Below are 26,799 nucleotides of genomic sequence, written 5' to 3'. Positions count from 1 at the left end.
CCATTCTCACCATGGTAGGCCAATTGACCAGAATGAATCACTTCTGGCCCTGTGCCTGGCTCCTATCTGCCAAGTCTACTGCCAACCTGCTGGTCCATCATGTGGTATGGTCTTCCAAACTATATAGTTTGCAATCTTGGGCTGCCATTCAGGTTCCAGTTTTAGAAGGAGATGCACCATCCCTAGACATCCTTTTCCATCATTTTACAGCACGCCACCCGCAAACAAATGGGCAGTCAGAATGAATAATCAAATTCTAGAGCAATACATCAGGTGCTTCCTAAATTGTTATATTCACTTTCTGGGAGAGCAATGGTGTAGTGGGGGAATTTGGAATTAAAACTGTAATGATTGCTCTTGCTCCTAAAGCCATAAAAAAGAAAGAAAAGAAAGACCCTCAGTTTCTGAACTCTGATCCCCCACATCTGGCTCATACCCATGTGGACTTTCAAAGATGTATTCCCATAAAATGGCAGAATTTAAAATGGGGGCACAAGAGCTGATTATGAAAAGGGAAAGATGCTGTGAAAAGTAAAATCAGAAAAGAACGGGTTTCGGGCCTTGTCCAAAACCCTCAGTTTTCCAGGAGATTTGAAAACTGTGAGAAATTCAGAGAGTTACAAAGCTTTCACACAGCTGTACTTAATACTTAAGTGTTCTACATTCATTCCAGTGATATAAAGGAAAAAGTGCTTTACAAACCTCTGAGTCACACAGCCTCTGCTAAAAATTGAATTTTTATTTTTTATCGACAGTACAAAACTGTGGTGGCTTTGACAGGAGTATCAGTTATTTAAAAAATATCCAAAGGTGTGCTAGAGACTTTAGAGAAAATGAAGAACAATGTAGTAATCTCCTTCACAATCTTATAATCTAAGTAGACAGACAGGGCCACACTTGAGTCAGTGGTTGAAATCGCAGCCTCACTTAAGTCAGTTGAAGTCAGAACTTCCATTTACATCAGTCAGGCCATAATTCCACCCAGTGGATCTCTATATGGGCCTGGAGATCTGCCTATGTGGATTTAATTAATGATCTGGAGTGGAAGTAAAAAATCAGGTTACAAAACTACATTCATTTGTGATCCAAATCAGTGTTTGAGATCAGCTGTTCAGATATGAATCAGCTCATCCACTTCTATACCTTTTCCACATACATTTTTAATAATGTCTTTAACATGGAAGGTGAAATGGTGGTATTGATGATTCATCCCATTTCTCCTTCCACATGCAGGGATTATACCAATTAAGCAAGGGCCAATGGGGTAATGGGGTTGCAGTAAAATAGTGGCAACAAAAATGACTGTTGAATTTAAACTTTCCTTATATAAATATTATTATTCCAAAAAGAAAAAGAAATATTTAGAGTAGACCTCGCCAGCCCCCCCACCACACACACTCTTAAGAAAGTTAAAAACACCTGGAGAAAATATATCACTCTGCTATAATATATACTTTCCCCTTGAAATGCTATAAAATGTTCAAAGGGTTTTCCATGCAGGTGTGAGAATCTGAGGTTTTTTTAAAGAAGATTATCTGTGTCCTAGTACTAGCATGTGAAACATGGGACAGAAGGGTGTAAGGGCTCTCTTGGAAAGTGCTTGCACATTTTATTGAATAGTTAAATAAGTAGGTGCATAAAAAACATGTTATTTTTTTGGCGCACACATTCTGTTACTGTTGCCTCAGGGATGCAATATATTAATTACATGCTCTGCTTTTGAGAATTTTTCTATACTAAATAGTCATATTGTGTGTGTTAGAGTTAAGAGGTTTTTCTTTTTTTTCCAGTTGAATCCATCCTTCTTTGGATTCGTGCACCTTTCAGAAACATAACGGAAAAGTTTCCAATTACATTTGGGGAAAAGGGTCTAATAAATCACAGAGCGGAGTACTTTACGTGGGAAAAAGCATGTTCTGTACTCTGGCCATTTATACAACATATCATTCATCCGGAAAGGCATTTTTGTTATGAAAAGGACTCCTAGATTTTTGATATTCCTTTTGTGTGTATTTATAAGTCAACACAGCGTTTAAGAATTTAGACTCCAAAATTCTGATTCCATGTTACTTGATCCTCTATTGCTGCCTATGTTCTTTGTCTTTTTCCCTTCTCAGTTCCATCTTTTTTTAACAGACTTTGAGGCTGGATATAAATGTTCTATTTTGTGATATTATGATAGGCAATAATTTGTTATGACTGAGCTGGCAGGCAGGCATACTATTGTGTTTAGTGCATGTAAAACCCCAGCTTGATTATCCAGCTGTACTGGATGCAGGTCTGTACCCCGAGGAAGCAGGGGTTTTACTTTTTCCTTAGAGATTTTATGAATGAAAAGTAAGGAAGGGCTTGTTATTTTAACCTGTTTTCAGAAGAAATGTAAATCATTTTCTTTTGTTTGGATTTACTTATAGGTGTGCTTCCCAAAGGGAGCTTAAATTGTGCATAATATGTTGCTGAAACTTATGCACCCCTATTTCACATGCAATTGAATTGTGGGTGAAAATGTAAACACTTTTGTAAATCGAAGAAATAGTCAAACAACAAAATAGTTCCATTTAACTCAATAGGACTTAGATGCTTCCAGTTATGTCTGTTTATCTGGCTTGCTGGGCTGGGGTTCTACATCCCTTATTACTTGACTGTGGGCACAAATTGGACAATTACCATTTTGAAATAGCGTTCTTTTTGCCAGTGAACAGGTTGCAGTTGCCGGTTTTATCAGGGAAGGGGCCACACCCAGCCGGAATGATCACTTTGATTATTTCCTTTGGCAAATTGAATTTGCCCAAAGAGTGATGCCGTTGTGAGCATCCCAAAATCAATAATGCTTTCATCATCGCCAGAGCCCAAAGAAGGGCCCAGAAAAGAGGGAAAACCATTAAAAATACATACATGACTATGAACTATATTTCTAAATCTTATTTTCCATTATTATTAGCCTGAGCTTCCATCAGCTCCACCCGTGTACTTTGTTGGTGCAGAGCATAAAATGTCATTTTATATTATCTTTGGTTTATTTTTCAGGGGGATTATTCAATAAGACTGGCTTGCAACGACCAAGCTGACCTTCTGAATTTTCAAAAATACTCATTCTTTTTTTTTCATTGTGTTTGACAGACCTAGAAGACAAGTTAAACTTCGTGTTAACAGCTACAGGGGGAAACAAAGTAAGTGTGATGGTTTATAATTATAACCTTTGCTAAAGTAAATATTTTTTGCAGAAAAGTCATCTCAGCAAACAAAAAACAGAAGAAAACACACACAGACAACCAGCAACTGCAAGCAAAAGCAGCCTGCAGCAACAGGAAAATATAACGCTCATAAATTAAAATTGTACAAAGGGGTCTGTTCTTCATCAAAAATCCTTTTCAACAGTGATCTTTTTCAAGTTTTTGTCCTAAATAAAAGGCAGAGATTGAGACTGGAATAACTGGGTTTTTTTAAATATCTGAAACTAAACTTTTTTCACAATGGAATGAACATGGACGATAACAGGGAAATCGCTACTTGATGCAGCACACATTTGTGGGAAAAACCCTAATTCAGGAAGACAGGTTGGTACACGAGTAGTCCCTTTGAAGTCAGTGGGGCTACTGACATGTTTAAAGGAAGTGATGTTGTAGGTCTGGTGGTCCAGGCATTATATGAGAGACAAGGATTTTTGGTGTGGTATATTTATTGTGAACAGACAGGATAGATATATACCTTATAGACTAAAATATATGTTGAGAGAGCCAGGCTATGTTATATTTTAGTTTCTTACAGTTTTCAAAACTGTTACTATCAGAAGGAAGGCCTAAAAACTTTGAAAGTATGTTATAATGAATCTTGAAGTGGTACACAGAGCTTCTGGATTCAGTGCATTACAAACTCAGTGCATGGATCTATCTTTAGATTATTTGCTAAACTTTCATAGAAACAGGACCTGGGCAAGTTTGTTTTTAGTTCAGTGGTGTTCAGCCTTCAGCCAATGGGCCAAATCTGGCCCTTGGAACCATGTCATCCAGCCTGTGGGCAGTTGGCTTCTGCTTGTCTCTAGCCCAGTAAGCTAAAGGGGCAAAGTCCTGTGTTAACCTTATCACACTCATACACACAGTAGCTTGTCCCTGAAGAAGCAATTGAGCTGGCTCAGGGTAAGAGAATACAATCTACTGTATGCAGTTTGTAGAATCGTTGATGAGGCTTGCAATATGTAAACAGCACTTTATTATTTATAGATACTTATATGAAGAACTATTTACAATGAAATAATAGCAGTCTTGATACTGCCTTTGCAAAGGTCTGGAGCTTAGTCTTGCTGTTGTTCTGCAAGGAAGCTCCTGCTGCCTTTCACAGCCTGTCTTCTAGGATGCTACATTTCCTGGACACTCTGTATTTCCAGAAGAACTTATGCCATGTCACATAATCAGCCATAACTCTGGTGGGAAAAAATTACCTGGCAAAAATGAGGTATGTATCTTATCTGGGCATGTGTGGAATATAAAAAAATGCAAGATTTTGTGATCGTATCATTCATGACTTCCATCCACATAATGTGAAGAGAGGTCTAGGTGGTTGCAAATCTGTTTTCTAATAGACAAAGTTCCAGTGTAAGGGGGCCCCATATTGAAAAGGCCTGTACATGGCCCCTTGTGTTTGAAAAAAGAGGTGTAAGTTTAAAATGTCTCGCCTGATTATACAGATGCTCAAGTGTCAGATTGGGAAAACAGTATTTTCTAAGGGAACCAGGAACCAAACCATTTGACCTTCAAAGGCTACCTTTATAGCCAGGAAGAAATCAGTTGGAAGTCAGGACTGTTCATGAAGTAATGATCTTTTCTTCTCCCTCAGGAAAGCAGTGCTAAGCAAGTAGACTGTCACATTCTGCACCACATAAGATTCTTTGTGTGAGGACCCTGGGCTGAGGACTGCCATAAGCCATTCTCAAAGCTGTGGCCAATCCAGCAGTCCACTGTTGACACCATTTGTACGTAAAGGAGCCATGAGCCTGCAAACCCCAGCCCGTCATGGGAAATCCTTCTCTCACTATGGGGTTAGGTAAAATATATTGTGAAATCAAGGTTCCACAGTGCTAATGGAAACTCCTTGATTCTGTGGTTAAATCTCCTGAAAAGGAAATTGTTGAGTCCACATTTATATCTCCCTTTTGTTTTTTTGTGCTGTATAAAACCCAAAGGGAAAATGCTTACAGGCACAACCATCTGCTCTCCTAAAAGTATCAGATATTTTGGCAAGTTATAACACAGTACACTTCATTTTAAAAGGTGCCAAATGACTAGGGCTTGCAATATATATTATATGCTTCCTATTTTTACATTAAAATATTTCCAGAAACAACTCTTCTAGCTGAAGAAAATTTTTTTTATATATGTATTGCCTATTTGTATACAAGTGAATCCTCCTCTATCCACCATATCACTTTTTATTCTTCAGTCTTATGTAACTGTACTTCCCATACTCAGGTCCACAATCCTCCATATGCAACACCACCTAATGTCCTAATGCATGAATTCAGGATGTGCCTATATCTTACTGATTAGAAGGACCCTGTTACATCTTACACTGTGAGCCGCACAGATGCTGATTGGTTTAGGGCTAGCTTGGAGCAGTCACACGTTCAATTTGAGCAGCACATCTCTAAGAAGTGGCCACATCTTAATGTACCAGGAGCTGGGTTGTGCAGATCAAGAGAGAATCCTGCCCTGGAGTTGTTTAACTCTGAGCTGCATAACAAGTGCTATAAGCCATTTTAAAGTGTTAATGTGCAGATAATCCAAGGGTCATGAGCTCCAGGAACCACCCAAAATTACTGTGTAACAAAGCCCTAACATATGTAAGATCTGTCCTTCTTCTGTGTCTTCCTATTGCTGGGTAATCCTCCCCCAGTGAAGGGTCCCCAGTGTCACGATGAGACCGAACGAACAGGCTGGGTCTAGCGGCGGTGGAGTTCTGAGCGCCACGGAAGCTGAGTTCTTTTAACAGAATGAATTTATTTGACTTACGCTTGGAAGACCGCAGGTACGGAGTCTTCAGTTACAGTATTAACTCACAACAGGGGAACCTGTTGTCCCACCGGGTTCACCGACAGGACAAGCCTGTCGGATAAGTCCCAGGGATGGTCAACAGTTTATAACGGAGGAACAACTGACAACACAAAACCGTAACTCGCTGGTGTCCACTGACAACTGAATGGTCGGGTGGTCGAGATGGTTGCCGAGGTCCAGAACCAGGTAAGTAGTTGAAACCATAGTCAGAGTCCAAGGGGTGATCCAAGGTCGTGGTTAGAGATCGATGCCAGGTAGGTCGAAAGCTGATAGATCAATATAATATAACACAAGGCGAAGGAAAAGACCAAAAAGCCTAAGGGCCTAACTGGAAGACAGTCCCTGGACAGACCAGGCTCTATCTCCAGTTCCGTGGGTCTCCCCCGAGGGAGGGTTCGTCAGACCTTTTATAGTAACTCTCATGGCCAATTAGATTGCTAGGAAGACCGAACTTTCTAGAAAGATTACTTCATATCTCTCATATGTTGGGCATGCGTAGCAACAAGCTCTCTGTTACAACTGAGCCTGTGCTTCTCTAAAAGTAGGTCACACTTGACTGACAGGCCTTCAGGTCATGAAAAGGGCACTTGCAAGGCCCGTCACCATGGCGCATGCTTTTATCAGCTTGCAGAATTCTCTACTCCTGTGTTGGCAGCACACATGCTTTTTCTAAGACACCTATCAGCATTTTTGAAACTCGTCGCGTCTCACTTACCTGTTACTATCAGTTTGCACCCTACAGGCATGTCTAGATGAGTGCGGATGTGCAGTATGTGGCACCCCAGATGTGTCTGCAGTGTTGCACACCATGCACACCGCACATGCAGGCATTCTCCACACTGCTGCTAATTTGCACCACAGGGATGTGTAGGATTTGACACTGGGAGTTATTGTGCTGCTGCTCTTTGTCCCCAGGGAAATGCACATTCCCGCTCATGGGGATGTGCCCTATCAGTCCATTCAAAATGCAGATATTGAAGGACTGTTTCCTGTGCTGCCTATATTACTCTTATATTCAAATGCCTCACATTTTCTACAGCTTCCTCTTAAAGTCTTTCACATCCTAGTCCCTCCCCACACTCCCAACTCCATTTGTCTGTGCTCTCTTATTGGGTTGGTCATAGCCTCCCCTTACACTGATGCTGGCTTCCTTTAACTCTTTGTCAGTTTCCCCTACAAATATTTTTGTGTCTTTTTCTGCACCCTCATCGTAACAAATCTTCCTTTAACTGACCTGTAATGCTACTAATTTCTCCTCTTTTGAACTCTTCTGAAGGACAGGATTCTCTGGCAATAATTATACGAATTCAGCCCATTGATAAAGCTAAGTTTACAGAGCAGATAAGGATAATTGGTATGTTGGTTACATAAATAATAACAACAATAATAAAAAGATCTATATGTCTCTCCATTTGTATAGAGCTTGTATTTAAACTCCTTGGGGCTATGACTATATTCTGCATAGTTTTTTACAGTGACTATTGCAGTGAAAACTTCTTTAGATTTCTTTGGTGGGATCTATTGCACAACATAATAAATTATATGGTCGGTGACTGCTTCTCATAAAATCGTTGGAATGACTTCCTGGATTATTCTTTGATAGTTTATCAATTGCCCTCTAAAAATGTTTTAGTTTAGAACTTTTCTAGTGTCCTTATAGTATCACCTACCAGTGGTGGCAAAGCATTCGGGATGTCTATACTGACCAGTACATTTTTTCCTTTAACATATAACTTAAATTTACTCTTCTTTAATTGTAAACCATTGACCATTGCATTACTCTTTAATGTTATTGCTACTCAATTATGTATAGACAGTTAACATTCCTGCCCTTTATTGTGTTTGCTTGGCTGGAATTGCCTCTCATTTTCTAGTTTTATGACCATTACTGTCTGTGAGGAATCAGATCTGTATCTATTAGTAGTATAACAAAGCAAGCAAGTTATTTATTGGTTATTCAGGTTAAAATACATTAAATTGGTGTCCACTCTGTCTTCTTGTTTTATATCATGAGTTTGTGTTGGTTTACACAGAATAACTTATTCCTTCATGAGTTACAGTAGGGCTGGCCAAGCAATCAGGGAAGGAACAGGCAGCCAGCAGCACAGGAGTATAGCCAGGTGCCCATGGCAAAGCGGAAGTGGTGACTTCCAGTTGCTGCTGTGGCTGAGAACTGGCAGCAATTGCTTCTTTTTTCCACCCCCTCCCCCAGGTCAGTGCCTGGAGAGGTTGCCCCTATTGTCGGTCCACACCTCAGTTATGCCACTGCAGGCAGCAGATGGAGCAGAGAGCAGAAGTGCTCATCAGGCAGGGAATACAGAGTAGGAAGCAGAAAGGAGAGCAGCATATTGGGCAGGGAAAGGGATCAGAGGGGCATGTAGAAAAGGTGAGGGGCTCACTTGTGGCACACCTGCCAAAAAGTCTGACTCCCACTGAACAGCATGCAGCTTATCCTTTGGTTCACATATAGCAATCCTTTACAACTCAGCCTCTCGAAATCAGATTATAAACTGTTAAACAGGTTTTTAGCTGTTTTTGTCATATCACCAACTTTCTGCATTTGCAAGGACACAGAAAGAGACAACAGCAAAGTACTGTAATTAGTTTCAAACCACTCGAGCCAGTCAGCTTAAACTGACAGGATACCTTTAAGAATTAAACAGTCAGTCACAGCATATTGCAGTAAACTCACCGAAATTTAATATCTTCCGAGAGACTTTTCAAAGAGGGCATTTAACTGAACTCATGTAATGACACTTAATTGGATATTTTTTGCTAGTTTCAGTCAATTGAAATCATTATTAATGTGAAGCACAAATGGAACTGAATTTGAAGAGGCACTATTGAAACTCTCATCTCATAATGCCAATAGAGCATAGAGCAATTATTGTAACTCCTGTGGCTGCTAATCTTTCGGATCTGATTAATTGCAAAGACTGATACAAATCTCTATTTGCAGGATAGATAGTAGCCTTGTCTCATTGCTTACTTTTGACTGAAAAAACCCCAAACCTCCAACCCGTATTCAAGAAAACAATATATCAGCTATGGAAAACAATATAAATATATCAGCTATGGAAAACAATTGAACGCCAATTTTTTTTTCCTGGGCAAATTAGCAACTTTACAGAGACAGACCATGATGAAGCCTATGTCTCTTGCTTTGGAATGCCGTGAGGAGAATGCATAAACCTCTTTCCTTTTAAAAGTTTCCTTAGAGAAGCTCCATTGCTAGGAAGATTTGCTACTAATTGTACTTGAACTCATTTATCAAAATCCTTCACATCTTTGCTTATTTTCCATCACATTTATCCATGGCTGTGCTTTCATAACAGCCACAGTGCCTTCAGGTGGGATGGAGGGACATTAGGTGCCATCACACTAGTGCCGGTTCTTTGACAAGTGACAGGTAGCTTATTTCTTTCCCCTAGGGGTGGTATAATTTATCTCACCAATGAGTTCAGCTGAGGGCCTGGAATGTTAACTCAAATCGTGACTGGGGATGCATAACAAGACTATCTCTGGTACCACCGCACTGACCAGGAGTATATCATGTACCAGCCTGCAGAACAAAATGCCTGAATATATGTTTAGCTCCTACTTATTGGAACAACCAAAGCAAGAAAAATCCCTGCTTGTAGGGAAGAGATAATATGGCATGACTGGATTGTCATGTCCCTAAATAATTTTAATGAAATTAAATATACGTACACATTCCCAAAATAAAGTTGAATGCACTTAGGGCTAAGAATACTTTTCAGTAACATAAGAGGGAAAAAATATAGGGATGTTGTAATTATTATTTTTTTATAAACACAGGAAATACAAATTTAAGTATACATACTGAAAGTAACCAGACAACAGTATAGTTATGAATAAGTGTTTATGATCCTAGATTAGTTTTAAGTGATTTGTAAAAACAAATTAGATTTATTTCTATGTTTTTAATTTGTTTCCATGGGGGCCAGAGTGGCATGGCACAGGCATCAAGGCATATGTTTGACAGCCCAGAGTTTGCAAGTTCAAGGCAATAGCAAAACTGCTCATGGTGCGGCTCTGTCAGAGTCCAACAAATCTGCGAGTTCTGCTAAATACCTTGGCACATAAGGATGAAGGAAGGGAAGGTTTGTTTCCATGATTTTCCTACAAATATTTTGTACATTACCAAAGTTATTGAATGAATGAGGAAGATAGGACAAAAATCAATGTGTCGTTAAAAATAAGTTAATTTAATTTGGGACCACAAATGTTAAAATGACTTAATTATCATATTAATAGTTCATGAAATCATTAGTGGGCAGAGTTAAGGTTGCCCTAAGTGGGTAATGTCTAGCTTAAGGACAATTAATACAAACCTGTAATGGATTTTACCCTTAAAATGCTAAATCGCTACAGACAGGCTGACCTCCAGATTAATGCATTAGTAGTAGTAGTGGTAGCAGTAGTAGTAGCAGCAGCAGCAGTAGTAGTAGTGGTAGTAGTATATTGGTTTAAAGGGCTGTTACTGTAGGCAGCATTTTGTGAAAGAGTGAGGAGGCAAGAGCCCAGTCCCGAAATGTATGGCTCTGTGTTTTACTTCTAAGTCTTTAACACTGTTTTAGTTCCCAAAGTAGTGACTACTTAAGAGTGATATAAGTAAATATGAGCATACAAGTCATTAATAAAGCACTTGAACTACAATATTTTGTCAAGTATGCCCTATTCACAAGATTTGAAATAAGTTTAACTATATGAAAAAATTTTAAAAGTCTGTTTAATTGCTAGCATCATTCAGAAAAAAATATGGACTCAGATGCTAAATTTCTTAAAGGATCCAGGCTTTAGACATTTCTAATTTATAAACCAGTTAACAGATCTATTTGTATAAATACTATGTATCCAAGTAGTAAGTGCTATATATACTATTTTTTCATTTTTAATAAAGAGTTGAATCTATGCTTTATGTTCAAAGCAGTACTCAGCCTTAACTATAGAGTCATAACTGGTTCTTCTATTGTCGTATTTTTCATCTTAAAGAATCCTGCTGGCATAACTAGCTTTATTAATAATAGGCCAATGCTATATACCCTGTTCATACAAGTTACTTTGAAGCCAATGTTACTGCTCCCAGAAGTGGATGTAAAACAGATTCAGACTAGAATTAAGGTGTTAACCTTTCACAGTGAGGGTAATTAACTATTGGAACAACCTACCTAAGGACCCAGTGAATTCTCCATTACCTGAAGTGTTTAAATCAAGACTGGTTATCTTCCTAAAAGGTATGTAATAGCAAATGCTGAATTTCAGGCAAAAATTAGTGGGTGAGGTTCTTTGGCCTATGGTTTACAGAAGGTCACTTTCAATAATTATATGGGTCCCTTCTAGCCTTAAACTGTGAATTTATGAATAGATCAGAGGGAAAATGTTTTGCGTGATATGTACTTCTTCAATAAAATACAGACTGAAATGCAAGGGTCCAGACACAAAAAACACTGTGCAGTAGTTCAAGGCAGGGAAGTGAAGGGGAAAAAACACTCCATATTTAATTGAACACACACTTTGGATAAACATAAATACGGCCATTATAGTGGGAGGAATGGTCTTATTCTTGTGAACAGCCCCCTGAATTTTTGATAAGTACAAGAAATTAGGTCTTTATTAACTGTTACTCCATTTATAGAGATGATATTTATATCTGTGCATTCTATACCTGGCATTATTTGCCTCCCTTTTGTTAGGAAAATTCCTTAGCCATAAAGGAAATCCAGAGCCTGTCTCCACAAGATGCTGACTGTGCTCTTGCCGAATAATATTGTGCAGTATTGTCACAGCACAGACAGTGCTACTATGTTACTGCACCATATTTTTAGGCTACTGTTCAGTAGTGTCACCTAAAAGATGTTGGCTGGCACTACTGCATAGTAACTCTGGTTACTGAGTACTTATTTAGTACTTGCTAATACAACTACCATATAAATACTCAGTAACAACTCCACAGGAGTGTCTCTTGTAGACACACCTGCAGAGCAGCAGACAGGTTGCTTTGTAAATATATTGTAAATCACAGTAAATTGATTGTTTATTTATATAATGAATTAGATATCATTCATTTCAAATACTTACATTAATTAAGTGAAAGGAGCTGAGGAGATGCATTGCCTGTCTATTCAAATGGTGGAGGGAAAAAGAGCAGAGTCATGTGAGCTTGTTGGTACATTTTAAAGGATAGTAAACGTCACTGCAATATGCAGTCCTGGAAAAAGTCTGGGCCACTATCACAGAGGTACTCTGCACCTCTCTTTAAAAGCACCATTGAACCTTAGACACCATATTTTTGAACACAGTTCAAATACATAGGCAAATGTCCTAATAGATGGAGTGGTAGAATGGGACAAGGTATTCTGTTCTTGAACCTGTTGGTCATGTATTAATGAGCTTCCATTTCACTTCCAATTTCTGTGATTCTGTTTTCATATATCTAAAAGGAGAATAATGATATTGACTTCCTGTGTAAAGAATTTTAAGATCTTTGGATGAAAAATGCTATATAAGATCTATGTATTATTACTGCATATTGGACACACTGGACATTGCTAGACACTTGCCAAAAGGGTAGGATTTTAAACAAATATTACTTTCCCTGCCTATTTAAGATCTTTTTCAGCTGAAGATTTGAATAAGGAATTAATATATTTTTATATTTATAATTACACAAAATGAGTAAAAAAAAAATAAGAATGAATATTTATTTTAAATTAAGTATAATCCCCCACAAAGGTTTTTTTTTGTTAGGTGAAGATGGAATACTAAAGCTGTTAGTCCAGTATGTAGTCAGCAATGTAATGAGTATAATTTGCCACTGACTAATAAATCAAAAGTTTAATAGTCGGAGTAAAAGCTTTTCTAGCACATGCAAGCAAGATGTTTTCATACCAGTCTGTGCTGCCAAAAAGTTAAAGAGCAACTGTAAAATTTACAGTATGAGCTGTAGTGGTGAGAGTGCAGATGTGCAGTAATATGTTCCAAAGGGAAGCCACCTTCAGCTTTGTCCCTTTTAATGACTTTAAGGAATCTTCATAGGGTAGACATCACAATACAGACACCTGCTGACTGGAAATGCTAAACAATATAGCTTGTGGTTTCTAGTAGACATTTTTAGAATAAAAAACTAAACAATCTGAATAAAGAAAGATACATTTTGTTTGGTAATTATGTCTTGACTGTGAGTGGGTACCTTTAAAAGATGTTACAGTTTGAGTGTAGTAAATATGTGTGGCAGAGCTCTACTGTTTCTGGGAGTATAATAGTAGGAATTTGTGACTCAAAATTAACATACTAGAGCTGAGCCATCTCTAAATAGAAAGTCTCTCTAGGGCTCTATCATTTATATACTTAAAAGGCAGGCAAAATTGCTTTATTTTTCCCCCCCGTAAGGCTTCTTACCAACTAGCTTTTTGGGTGCAGATTAAAAACTCATCATCACATTCCTGCAGTCAGTCATCTTTAACAACTGTTCAGCTCTGCTGCATTTATTGTCCCCTAATATGTTTAGATGTAGATTGGCAGCAGTGTTGATGGCCTTGAGTCAACTTAGCCAGTATCAGTAATGGGATATAGACTTTTTAACCTTCTAGTCATTGTTTTAAATTTGGCTGAGATCAGTAATGACTCTAAATAATTAACTTGGGTTCAATGATCTAGTTAATCTGATCTATTGCATGGATATTGTTATTTCAGGATGAAATTCACCCTTGTGCAAGGGATAAAAACAAAGCCTATATTCGTGTGTCTACACAAGAGGTTCACTGTAAAGCTGCTTAATTAACTCTTCGGTAAAGTCTCAATGTCTAGATGTGCGGCCATATTAGGCCATATTAGGCCTCAGTAAACTAATTAATGCTGCTGTAGGGTAGTACTTGTCAGCACAAATAGTATCCTATGATGGTGTAATTTAGTGAGCCTTAACGTGTGTATAGATGCTGATGGAGCTGGCTGGAGCACAAGCAGTGCGAGGGCTGCCCGCCAGTTAGCTCTGCACTGGAGCACTTTTGTGCCCCAGCCATCCCCTCCTCCCCCCCAGCATGTTGAGCTGGGTCAGAGCAGCCCTGGGCTGGCAGGCTGACCCCGTCCCTACTCCCTCCAGACCTCTTTCTAGTTGGGGCTGCTCCAACCTTGCTCAATATGTTATGGCCCTGAGTGCACATGTAAATGTGGTGCCTGGGAGCTTTAAACTCTGGTGTAAACCATGCCGGAGTTTATTCATTTGCATTAATTGAACATGTAGACATGTCCTGTATAAATTAAGTCAAATAAAAATGCCTAGCTAAATAGTATTTGTGCTGATCATCTGGAAAGAAATGAATTACACTCTGACTGGATTAAGATGTGTCGATGAATTAGTGGACTTCAGCTAGTTTCTCCTACATAGGTATTTGTTTCACAAATCTAGCATTACAAATAGACACTAACTAGTATTCATTATGGGAGTCTCACCATAAGGATTAGTTGTGTTGGGATGAGAGAAGGGGACTGGATCAAAGTACCAAATGAAGGTCAAAGCTGATATGGCCTGAGCTATCACTGTGTTGAAGATGAACAGAATACTTGTCTTTCATGCTGTCAATTCAATCCTTCATGAGTCATTATTGTTTCTTTTCAGTGGACTTCCCTTTGGCAAATTCTATAGGTAAAATAGGCCAGTACCTCAGGCAAACTTTCAAAAATTTGTAAAGTTAGGGCCTTGTTTGGCAAGACAGGACCTCCTCACAAAGGCAGAGCCTTTTTTCACAAAGGCCTCCCTCCCATGCGTTTAAAATCCAAAGTAATAGGAATTCTTCTTTTAATATTTTGGCATTAAAAATCTTCCTGGGGAAAATAAAGCTTATGCTAGACACATCTGATTTAGTTAGTCTATAGAGGTGCAAATCTACCTTGCCTTCTTCCTGACTAAGGACTAATATGGCTAACTACTGCTCTCTGAAAATTTCTGTGACCACCCACCATCGAGGATCAAGCCATCTCAGCGGGAGTTTTTGAATATGCGGAATTGGAGGTTAAATTCTTAATTCAATGTGGATTATTTTAGATCTCCAAATCCAGCTAAATCCTATATTATCCAGAGATTGGCTCACCACAGGTAGTTCATTTTCACTACTTATATCCTGCAGAGGCATTTTTCCCACAATACCAAGATAGAACATAGGCATTTTTATAACAGCTTGGATGCTAACCAATCTGTTTAATTGCAAAGTCCAATATTTGCTTCAGCATAGTTTAATGTTCTTCACCCATATTTTATGTCCACAGTGAAGAAAGGGCATTATATGTCATAAAGACTAATAATGTTGAATTTTCTGTCTTAGACATCACTTCCCATAAACCAATTAATACCTCTGGCACTGGCAAACGGCGAGGTGGGTTTTTGTTAGCCCCCCCACCAATTCCAACTGTGGCAAGAAAGGTCTCTTCTTACAGAAATAATTTGGTATATTAGAAGAGATGCAGCAATTTTGAATAACACTGGGACAGAAATGTAGTTGATGTAAGTGGACATAGGTCCAGTGCCTTCTATGATATTACACTATTTTATTGTGGATAAGAATCTGATCTACTGTGATTAAATGGTGTTGTCAATGAGAAATGCACAGGGATCAAGAAATTCACATGTTAAGATTTCCATGGCAACATTAACATGATTACATTGCAGTTACAGTGTGTGGAATTTTGGATTAATGACTATGTTGTGAAATGCTGTCATACAGACCTGTACAGTATATATATTGTATTGAAGTTATTTTTTATGTGGCAGTCTTAACCCTTTACTTTCCAAAGTTCTAAGGATTTTAAATTCTCAGCATTAGTATATTAACATTTTTTAAATGAAATTTAGAGAAAAAGGAAGAGGAAAAAAGAAAAGAACTTTCAAAGGAAAAATAGATTAAACCACATTTCATTTTAAATGTTGTATAATATCAAGCCTCTCACTGAAAGAACTCTTTATTTCCCACTCCTATATCTGGACTAGTATAGTTTTGACCTGTCTGCATTTTACCAAGGGTTCATACAACACTTTCTTACTAGGAGGGTGGTGAACCACTGGAACAAGTTATCTGGAAAGGTAGTAAAATCTCCACCCTTGGAGGCTGACAAAGCCCTGGCTGGGATGATCTAGGTGGAGATGGTCCTGCTTTGAGCAGGCGGTTGGACTAGATGACCTCCTATGGTCCCTTCCAACCCTCATTTTCTATGATTCTGCTAACAAAGGTAACATGATCAGCATGAGAGGAACTCTTGAAGTCAGTATAGGAGTGTGGTCCTCACAGAGGGGATACGGCCAAGATTTACTTGATTTAAAACTGATATTAACATCTGCCATTTGCAACTTTTTTGTGGTCTGCAGGCAAGATAATATATTGTAGCATTCAGACCTGAAGCAAGCTGCTACTTACAAAAGCTTATGCATCTCTGAGATGCAAATTTACACTGCCTTCTGCCTGATTTCAAACTAAAATGGCTAACTACCTTTCTCTTTTCTGACTTACACCAAGGAACTGGCCTAGATCATAGCTTGTTTAGATTTACCTCCCCTGTATACTTCTTCAACATAAACTATGATTTATAATCCTTTGATTTGTATTTCATTCTGAGGGTAGCACTGCTTTTTGTTTTATGTCTGAATTTGATATTCCCATATCCAGCTCGACCTTGAGGCATGCAAGTAGTACTTAAGGGTGCTGAGAGATGTGGGGGGAAAAACCCCAAACTACAGCATGTTCTCTGAAGAGGCAGTGTGTTAGTACGACACAACTCTGCAGTGTCTATATAGATTGGGTGCTTCCATGGGGCTCTTTGGTGCTTTTATCTAATACCTATTAGATAAAAACACCAAAGAGTCCCACTGAAGTGCCTTGTCTATACAGACACTGGGTGAACCAGGTCAAACAAACGCAATGACTCTGCTGGTAATGCACTGCACTCTGTGTGGGGGCACACCGAGCTTAAAGTGCTGGTTTTGTGTTTCCACATCTGTAAGCAGCCTAAGTGACTAAAGTTAGCCTTGTACATGGCATTTCAAGTCATTTTTACAGATTTTAGATCCTATTCCCTTGGGTAGTTCACCTTGTCCTTCTAAACGTACTCAGAAGACATACATCATGTCCACTTATATATTGTTGTAAATTGTGGTCCTGCTCCACCCAAGAAGGTGTATACACTCATGTAAATTCCTGAAATGCTACTTGCAGGAAAAACACAGCTAATGTTGTGATTCATCCAAGAGGAAGAGGCCAACCTTACCATTTTTAGCCGAAGAGCCTAATGGTTAAGGAACTTGCCCATGGAGTGATAGACTGAGCCATCTGGAGTCTAAACCCATATCTCCTAATTCCCAGTAAAGTAACCTAACTATCAGGCCAGAAGTTAGGTAGGACCAAAAGCATCCTGGAACTTACCTTTTGAATCTGGCCCACTGGGCAGCTAAGAGGGGAAGGTATGTGGAGCCAGATGGACAGCAAGCTGAGATATCCTTCATCTGTGCCTCCCTGAGATAGGCACTGTCCTGGAAGAGAGTCCACAGATGCCTTAGGAAGGAAACTTTGCAATAGGCAGTTATGGTGGTCCAGTAGGACTCTGTGAAGGGGCCGGGCAGCTTCTAGGGGCAGGAGAGAAATGGCCTAGCCCCTGCTCTGATTGCAGAGCCAGGCCCAGGAACTCCCTGCTGCTGGGGCATGGAGACATTGTCCCGGGCTGGGCTGTGTGCTCAGAGCCCACCCCAGCAACAGGCCTCAGCTGCAGTTGTGGAGCCAGGGCCAAGAGCTGCCTATTGCTAGGGCACAGGGATGTTGTCCCAGCCCAGAGCCCACCCTGGCAGCTCAGGAGAGTTCTCCATCCAGCCCAGAGCTGGCTAGGATTTGGCCCGGAGCAGGACAGGACCCGGCTGGCCCTGGGCTCCAGTGCATGGGGAAGCCTCACTGGGCATAGTCCCCATGTGCACAGGATGGGAAAGCTCTGCAGCAGCAGCTCTCTTGCCCTGTACATGTCAGGACCCCTCCTGATGTGTATAGGGCCAGGAAACAGCTGTCTTCCTGCCCTGTACTCCCTGCCAGACCCTGGGCTAGCACCCAGGGGAAGCCTGGAGCTCCCTTTGGCTTCTGTAGAGGGGCAGAGTAGGGAGGGAGCAGCCTTCTCTAGGCTGCTCCTACTGGGGAGACTTTTTTCCTGCATATTAGCATGATTTTTGATTTGAGGCTTTTATATGCAGTAAAATAGGCTACTGTGCATTAAAGTTCACATTTAGATGTGCCCAATGTTTCTTAGAATTTATTTTCTCATTTCAGGATATACTTCTCCACTCTGAGTCTTCCTCTCAGTGGATGTTGTACATAGTGTTTTTGTAAATACAGGACTGAGACAGCTGAATGACACAGCCTACTATATTGTTTATCCACTCATGTTGATGGGAACTTATGCGGGGGTGTTGGAGTTATCAGGCACTTGGCCTCAAGATGTATACATCTTTCTAGTGTGCTATAGTACATTGTATTTGCAAAATGAGGACCCAACATTTCTTGTCTTTAATAACCTGAGGATCATTATTGTTGCATCTGGCAGGATCACACTATTTGTAATTTACACAATGACCTGTTCACTGGGTGAAAATCTATTTCCAACACTTCAGCACATTCTCTATAAAATGCCTTCAGTGCTTTATTACAGGCTTCATTGTGCTGGTCCCTGGAGAAAATGTGGCTGATTTCTCCTCTGATTTTTCTGCATGCAGAGGTTTCAACAAGTAAAGACCCTTTCACATACTGTATATCTTCTCACTGGACTTGACAGATTCTCTTTATGAGGCTAATCTACTACCATACATGTTGGATTTGAGTTAGATTTTGGTTATGATTGAAATTGCCAGGGGTGAGTCCCTCTTACAGTTTGTATACTGCCCAGCACAATGCGGTTGTAGCCTTTAGTAGTTATCACAATTTCAATAATGAATTAAAATAGAAATACCTTATATGAAACTGTAACCTTAGTATCCAAATTCAATTTCATTTCAATTGCATTCAGTGATATTTAATTTCCTGCAAGTTTTTAATTTGTGAATTAATTTGATGCTGATGAAAGTGAGAGACTAATAATACTCTTGCATAATACAGGCAGACACTTGCAGGTTTCTATTCCTAGCTTTGAAAGTTTCCACAGCTTACATATAAATCCACGTATATCCTCTGCCTTCTGCTTCACATCAGTGTTATTTTTATTAGTCAGAGGCATAATACTAGATCATGTTAGAAGACAATATTGTCTAAATATTATGAACAGGTGATCTCCAAAAGGTTATGCAACAGAGAATTGAAGAGCTCTCTTTAGGGGAATCTGGAAATCTTCACAGCTGAGAATAGGCCAGACCTAAGTTTTGCAAATCGCTGTTGCACTCTCAAAATAGCACTAAGTGCTGACTTCCCAGAGGTGTAAGCCTAGTGACATTTTCAAAGGAATCTCAGCACAACAATCATAAAGCTCATCCTTGTGCCACATGGACACACAAGCTGAGTGTGGTGTTTCCTTGTTTTTAAAGGCTGTATTTCCCACCTTTTAATTTAAGCTTGTGCTGTCCATGGACATCTATACACTTGCTCTGGGGTGGAGGAGGAGGAGATGGAGCTTTAACTAGAGCGCCCACTTCATCACATATATTCAGCATCCCGTGCTTCAAAATGGCAGTGGGGGGCGCTTGAACTCAAGCTTCCCTACCACCACTTAGAAGTACTGGGATGCTGAATAGATGACATGGAGGGTGCTGGAGCATGTTAATTAATTGAGTCTGCTGTGATGTGTGCTAATTAGCTCATGTTGCAGCAAATACGTGGCACATGTATAGGTCCCCCATATGACTAGCCCTGGAAGGAAGCTCTGACTTCACAAAAGTCTACGGTGATTTGTAACTGCTTGGCTCTTTCCCTAGTGAAGTCAGCACGTTGTATGAGAAGGCCCCAAAGGCAGATGGCTAACTAATTTCAGTTTCAACCCTGAGGTCCTTTAAAAGAACCGGCAGATACTTTTCAAAGAGTGCTGACTAAGCCTAACTAGTTGTGCTACAGTTTCAGTCCTAGACCTCTCTAGACCTCTTTACAGTTCACCACGGAAGTGCATAATGACTCCTGTAGTTAGCCTGTGCATGGTTTGCACTTCTGTGACGCTGAGAAGGATTTTATTAGCTTATACCAGACAGTGACAGCATTATCTTCTGTCTATTGCTTTACAAGTAGGGTGATTTAGGGTACATACAAGTGTTACATTTAACACTTAACCCAATCGAAAATGGGTTAACCTATTCTAATGAAAACCTGAACATGTTCACAGCACAGCCCTGGGAGTGGAAAAGCCCAGGCACTTGCACCAGCCCCATGTCTGTGCTGTTCCTATCCTGCCCCTCAGGAGGCTATCTTTAACTCCCTGACTACCTCTCCCACAGATCAGGCAACTCCCCCCACATGGACCCAAGAGCTCCCCCTTGGATCTGCCAACACCCCCAGGAGTCACCAGCCCCCTGATCCTACCTATCACTCCTCCCTGAGTTACTCACCTCAGGTTACCTGTGCTGCTCTGAGCAGTGGCAGAAGCCCACACATGCCTCTCCCAGCTTAGGAGTAGGGAGTTTAAAGTAAGCTACCTAAACCAGGTCCTCCAAATGCATGTTCACACCCTTACATACACATATATGTTTCCTTAATTGTCTCTCATATATATGGGTATGGTGGTGCACTGATGTGCTACCGCTGGGTTGCTTCAGAATCCCCTGAATTTCCTTTCAACCCTGTGCTTTTCCATCCACATTTCTTGCCTCCTTGCATCCTCTGCTCTGAACTTTGATCTTGCTCTAACCCTCAGAGTCAGTTATCATTACTAGGCACTCTTCACTCATTCTTTGCTGGCTGACTTAGAATTTCTCTATCGTCCACTTTCATTTTGGGGGGGTTTCAGCCACAAGGATTAATCAGTTTGGAGAGTGTAGTATAAAAAGTAACCAGGAAGTGCTTGGCATCTCAGTTTACCTGGTATGTTATATCTCCTGGTTCAATCATTCTCTTGATATAAGTGATATGTAGGGACATCCAAGTGCTTTTGAAAATCCTGATTGAGCCCTTACCCTGGCCTATCCTTATGAAGCCTAGCCTTGTATATGCAAGAAAGGTCAGGACCCTAAACTATTTAGAAAACTGGGATACAATCAGCTGCTCTGAATGTCCTCAGAGTGTATACATGTAGAGGAGATATTTTCTGAATGCAAATAGGCCTTTTGCTCCAGTGCAACCTTTAGGAAAAATATTGTCAGTCTCTTTCGGTTCATTTAAAAACTAATTTAATGAAATCTGTTAAAATCTGTTTATCTACTCATGAAAATCTATACTCATGTCAACAACTTCAAACTCAAGTGCCCTTGTTGTTTGATACCTAAGCATTTCTGAAAATTCGACCCTTTTTTCTAAGTGCCAACCTATACGGACATGAATAATTTGACCCATGGCTAGCTTTTCCCTCAATTGTCTGTTGTCTTGCAAATGTATGTTGTAAAGTGCCAGCTTATATATGTATCACTCTATCTAGTCTACATCTAAAACATGAATTGTTTAAAATTGTCTACCTTACATTTTCCATCTGCATAGTTAGTGAGATTGCATGCTATTTCATAAATTAACTACAGTTTCTAACCTGCTGATTCATTTGCACGGGTTAAAGGTGAATGTTCAATGATTTCCACCACAGTTAACATAAACATTGACCTGATCGACTGCAGTGCTCCCTCTGTGCCATAATATAGCCACAGATTTATCATTCCTGCCTTAGCTTTGCTCCAGGCGCCTGATTAAAAAGCCCAGACCAATGTCTGCTTTTATCTACTTACTTTGATTTTCACTTTGGAGCACTTTACCAGGACTGTACTTGTGCCTCCCTGCTGCTTACATGCTTTGTGGCATTTATTGTCTGAGTTTTCCTCGCAGTGTGGCACCAAGGTCTAACTGCATAATATACCTTCTGCATGCAAGGATAATCCGCATCTTCATCATCACTTTACTATACTGGGTATGGTTTCTATAATGTTGTGGATATAATGGGGAAGAAAGCAATCACAAAAGTCCCTGGGATTTTCAAGTTGCCTCAGAAGACTAATAAAATTCACCATATGTTTCTTCTATCTGCTGTGAACCAGGCTTCACTTCTTAAATCCATGCAAGAAGCTGAAAGCTTACCATGATGATGTCATCTAGACGAATAGTTTTTTCTAGTTATCGCTATTAATCATGGCTCACTATTGGCCTATTTAAAACCACATGGGGCAATAGCACTAGCACCAGAACATTTATTAGGAAAAATGATTTTTTGGGGGTAAGGAAATATTGAATTTGCATGTCACTTAGGAAAAGAAGATGAAATTACTTGGTATTGCTTAAAAGGCAGGCACTCTCAAAATATATGATGGCACATTATGATAATCCCATTAACAACATGGTACTTTTGAGCAGAGAAGGAGACAGCTGAATGTATAGAGAACTAGGACCTTATTCTAAAAATGGATACAGGGAAACAAGGCAGTATTAATTTGTCAGGCTTTACACATACTTTTTCAGTTTGTGATTTCATGCATTTGGATACCAGTGTAAAAATTTGATTACCCATCAGTACCTGTCTCTATTATTGAAGAGTTTGGTATGACATTCATCGTAGATCAAAACTTTCAGGCCTGACATAAATTCCTTGTTTCAGCAAAGTAGATTTTAGGAAGGTTGTAACAGTATAAAATGCAGAATGCTTGAACAATCTTTTGTTTCTGTTAAAATAGAAATTCCATATCATTGCCCCTTTTCCTGAATAGCAAAAGGCTATCAATGTGTGCAAATCATATGGTCTTAACAGGAAAAAGAGTTATGATGACCAGAAATAAAAGGGTGATAAAATTATTATACAGCAGTCCTTATACTCCAGGGGAATACTAGAAGCTCATCACCAGCTGTGGTTAGGAAGGATTTTTATTTTTCAGATACATGCAAGTGATAAATCTTGTGAAACGTTTCATTTTAATCTGTGATAGGAAAGCAGATTAGAAGACTAGCTGGGACTAGGGGATATCTTCAGAAGTGCTCAGCACTAACCTAATTCTTCTCTCATAGATGTCAGTGAGTGTTTTAGCATAATCTTCAGATGAAGAAAAACAAGTCCACCAATGAGTGCTCATGAAAATCCCATATGCAATGCATATAATAGGTCAGTCTGGTGGGAGTGGTACTGCTTTTCTGTCATCTACGTTTATGATTTTGTGCTAGGTCCTTTATTCTGAAGGTGTATATGGTCATGTCATGGACTTTTTTCAGAGAGAGAAGGGAGTATTTTTCTCGCTGTAAAAGACTGAAAATTCTTCATATTTTTGGCGTATGTCATGCAATCCTTAGGAGCTATCACCTCACTAATAGAGGGTATTACAATAGTTTAGCTAAATGACAAGAGCAAGAATTGCCAAATTATTATCATACCAAGATAATAGGGGCTGAACTCTGGAGATAAGTGACAAAATGCTGCTCCTACCACAGATGGTACGTGTTACTTAACAGATAGAAATGGACTGAGCATTGCACTCAAATTCCGATTGGCTTCAGAAAAAGAGATATAATTACCGCTGTCTGGAACAGAGCAATGCCCTTAAAGTCAAGAGCCCAAGTTATCAAAATCTCATCTCTAAGGAATAGTTTCATAATATTTTGTCATATCCAATCAATTAGTTAGAATAATAGCATAGAATAATCCAAGCTGAGTTGCGTGGCAAGGCAGTAGAGAGTTAGGCATTATCAATTATGTCAAAACCAAAGGTGTAAGTTAAATCTATATACCTAATATGCTGTCTGCTCTTATTTGCTGATAAAGTTGCTAAAAAAATAAGTAAAATGCTATCAGTTTTTAAGCTTATTTTACATTGCAGATGAACTGGAAGGGGTACTATGTATCTACATAATTTTAGGCAGGTGTTTGCCATAGGTTCAGTTTTATATAAAAGGTCACATTAAGTGCAAAGAGCGGTGACTACACTGAGTATAAAATTACTGTCTGTATCTTTTACACTGTTAACGAAAGACTTTTACTGAGTGGAAGCAATGTTAATATGCTATATACTCAAATACCATTAGGAAGAGAGTTAATTCCATTTTTTTACAGACAGAATATAGTGAACTTGATAGTGCCGTTTTTTCTTGGAACACTTAGGCTTGGAGAGATGTTTTCTGCAGCCACTCTTATAAAATAATGATAAACATAATGGCAGATAGGTGGGTAGGTAGGTAGATTAGCTTGAGTCTACATCTTAGTAGTGCCCTGGCATATAGTAATTAGAATAAAGTGGAGTAAAGAACGAAAATGTTAGGAAAGAATGGTATGGAAAATACAACCTTTCAAAGACAGAAAAAGTAGACCTAGAAATCAGGATATCCAATCTCCTTCCCAAGGGTATACAAAGGTTTACTAAAAGCAAAAATTACTAAAAAGGAAGTATTTTATTAATTTTTTTCAGTATTTGAAAAGGAAAATTGTAACCACTTTATTCTAAGATGACATTTAAAATAATTTTAAAACAATATTTCTATATTAATAATATGGAATCTTTTGAGACTGAAACGTTACCCCCCTCCCTCCCCCGTGTTTTAAAAAGGAAATTTTTAATTTCAGGTGAAAATGTAAAAGCTGTTCATTCTGACATTCATGAGACTTTTTTTTAACTTCTAATTTACAAAATGTTGAACTATTGGAATTCCCCATTTCTAATGGTACTAAGACACAACTAGTTCTTAATGATCAGGAAGGGTTATCCTAATGACATTATAAAACTCATTATCACCTCTTCTGTCCTATTAATGATCAGTCGGTCAAGGATTTGTGCGTATTGGACAATTGTTCTATTATTCTTAATTCTGTACTCCTTTCTGGATTGACTGACCACCAAGCATTAGTTGGAAGATTGGTCTCATTGCGGATTGACTAATCTATGCTGATTAACTGACATTTCATGCAAGCTGTAAGGGAGAATAACCTTGTTATAGTAACCTTGTGTAATTTGTATGAAAATGACTGTATGTGGTACATATATTTTAAGAAAAGAAGCCTTAGAAACTAATTTAACTTTTAAAGTTAAAACTAATTATAGCTAGAAAAAAGTTCATGCTTTACTAAGTTCTTATAATTCTATGAGAATATTATGTTGTGGTTAAGAATGGAATACATTTTACAAAAATGCTTATAACTTCCTTTCATTTTTTATCTTTTGTTTCTTTTAACGAAGACACATATGGAAGATTGATGATTAGGATATGAAACCACAGGTTCTTGGTACAACTTGCCAAGTGAAAGTTAACTAATAGGTAAGAAGCAAATATATGAACTAATCATTCATAATGTTGAAAATTACAATTTTCTGGCATGAGAATTAAATATGTACTGTCTGTTAGGGTTAGGGGGGTTCAATTCACCACTGCTTTGAAGCCAACTGACAGATGAAATTTCAGAAAGTTAATTACAATTTACTAGTCAATCCTGGCTGTTGACTGTTGTCTATATAGGTAATAGGCATGGTAGGGAGGCACATTGCCATAGTTCCTGTACAAATTCTTAACACACATTCTGCCACAGTTACCTACCAGATCCATTGGTTTGCACAGGGAGAGTTATGAAAGCATTATGCCTCTTGAGTGACCATAGTACTGTTGGCAGACTGGTTAAAGACCTTCAAGTGCACCATTTTTAATATAATAATATACTTGTTTTTTTCCTTAGAAATGATTGTATGTGTATATCACATAGGTGAGGGAATCAGGTGTCACACATATGGTTATGATGTGAAGAGATGCATACAGCTTTACTGAGCAGTTAACTGAACTGTAATAATTAGCTGATGCAATTTACATGATGTTCCCTTAGCAGATAATCAACCCATGTCACGCTATAATCTGACCAGAAAGACTCCATTTATGGCCTGGGGTCTACGGATAGCCTCCCTACCAACATCCGCATATCTTGTTTTAGTGTAACACAAGAAAACCCTCAGTCTATACATTCCTCATGTGCAGATTTGAATGTTGAGGAAACCTATCTCAGCCTAAGCTTGCTGTTCAAGCCTTTTTACCCTTGTTCAAGCCTAAACAACTTAGCTCTGTAGTCAGGACTGAAATAAATCACAGGAACCTGCTAGGCACCTTTGTAACATTAGTTTTCTGCTGCCTATAATGTAACAAAGGAAAAAAAATACATTTTTGAGAATACCGTTTCTCAGATGCACCTTGGCTGCATCTCCACAAGATGCCGACTGCTCAGTAGTTCGTTACTACTGCACAGTAGCATTGCATGGCATGAAGCATGATGTAACACTACTGCACAGTAGTAATAAACTACTGCACAATAATAATGAGCTACTGCTCAGTCAGCATCACCAAAAAGACATTTGGGGATGCTACTGTATGGTAATTCCAGTTACTGCATAGTCACATAGTAGTAAATAAGGGTGCAGTAATAACTGCAATCAGAGTCTTGTGTAGACATGGCCCTTGTCTATGAATTTACTACCACTTCTCACATCTACTAGTAGTTGGCCATAGCAACCATCAGCATAGGAAAATCTCTTCCCAACCTCACTGCTTGTTCAGCACATCAGAAAAACTAGCAGTAAACTTTGAAAATATAACTACAGTAGTAACACTTTTTTAGAGGTAATGAGCAAACGGTAACCAAGCAGAAG

This window comes from Crocodylus porosus, unplaced genomic scaffold (assembly GCF_001723895.1).
Source record: "Crocodylus porosus isolate Cpor-Errol unplaced genomic scaffold, CroPor_comp1, whole genome shotgun sequence".
In the NCBI taxonomy this organism is placed as follows: domain Eukaryota; kingdom Metazoa; phylum Chordata; order Crocodylia; family Crocodylidae; genus Crocodylus; species Crocodylus porosus.
This window is presented reverse-complemented; position numbering follows the sequence as displayed.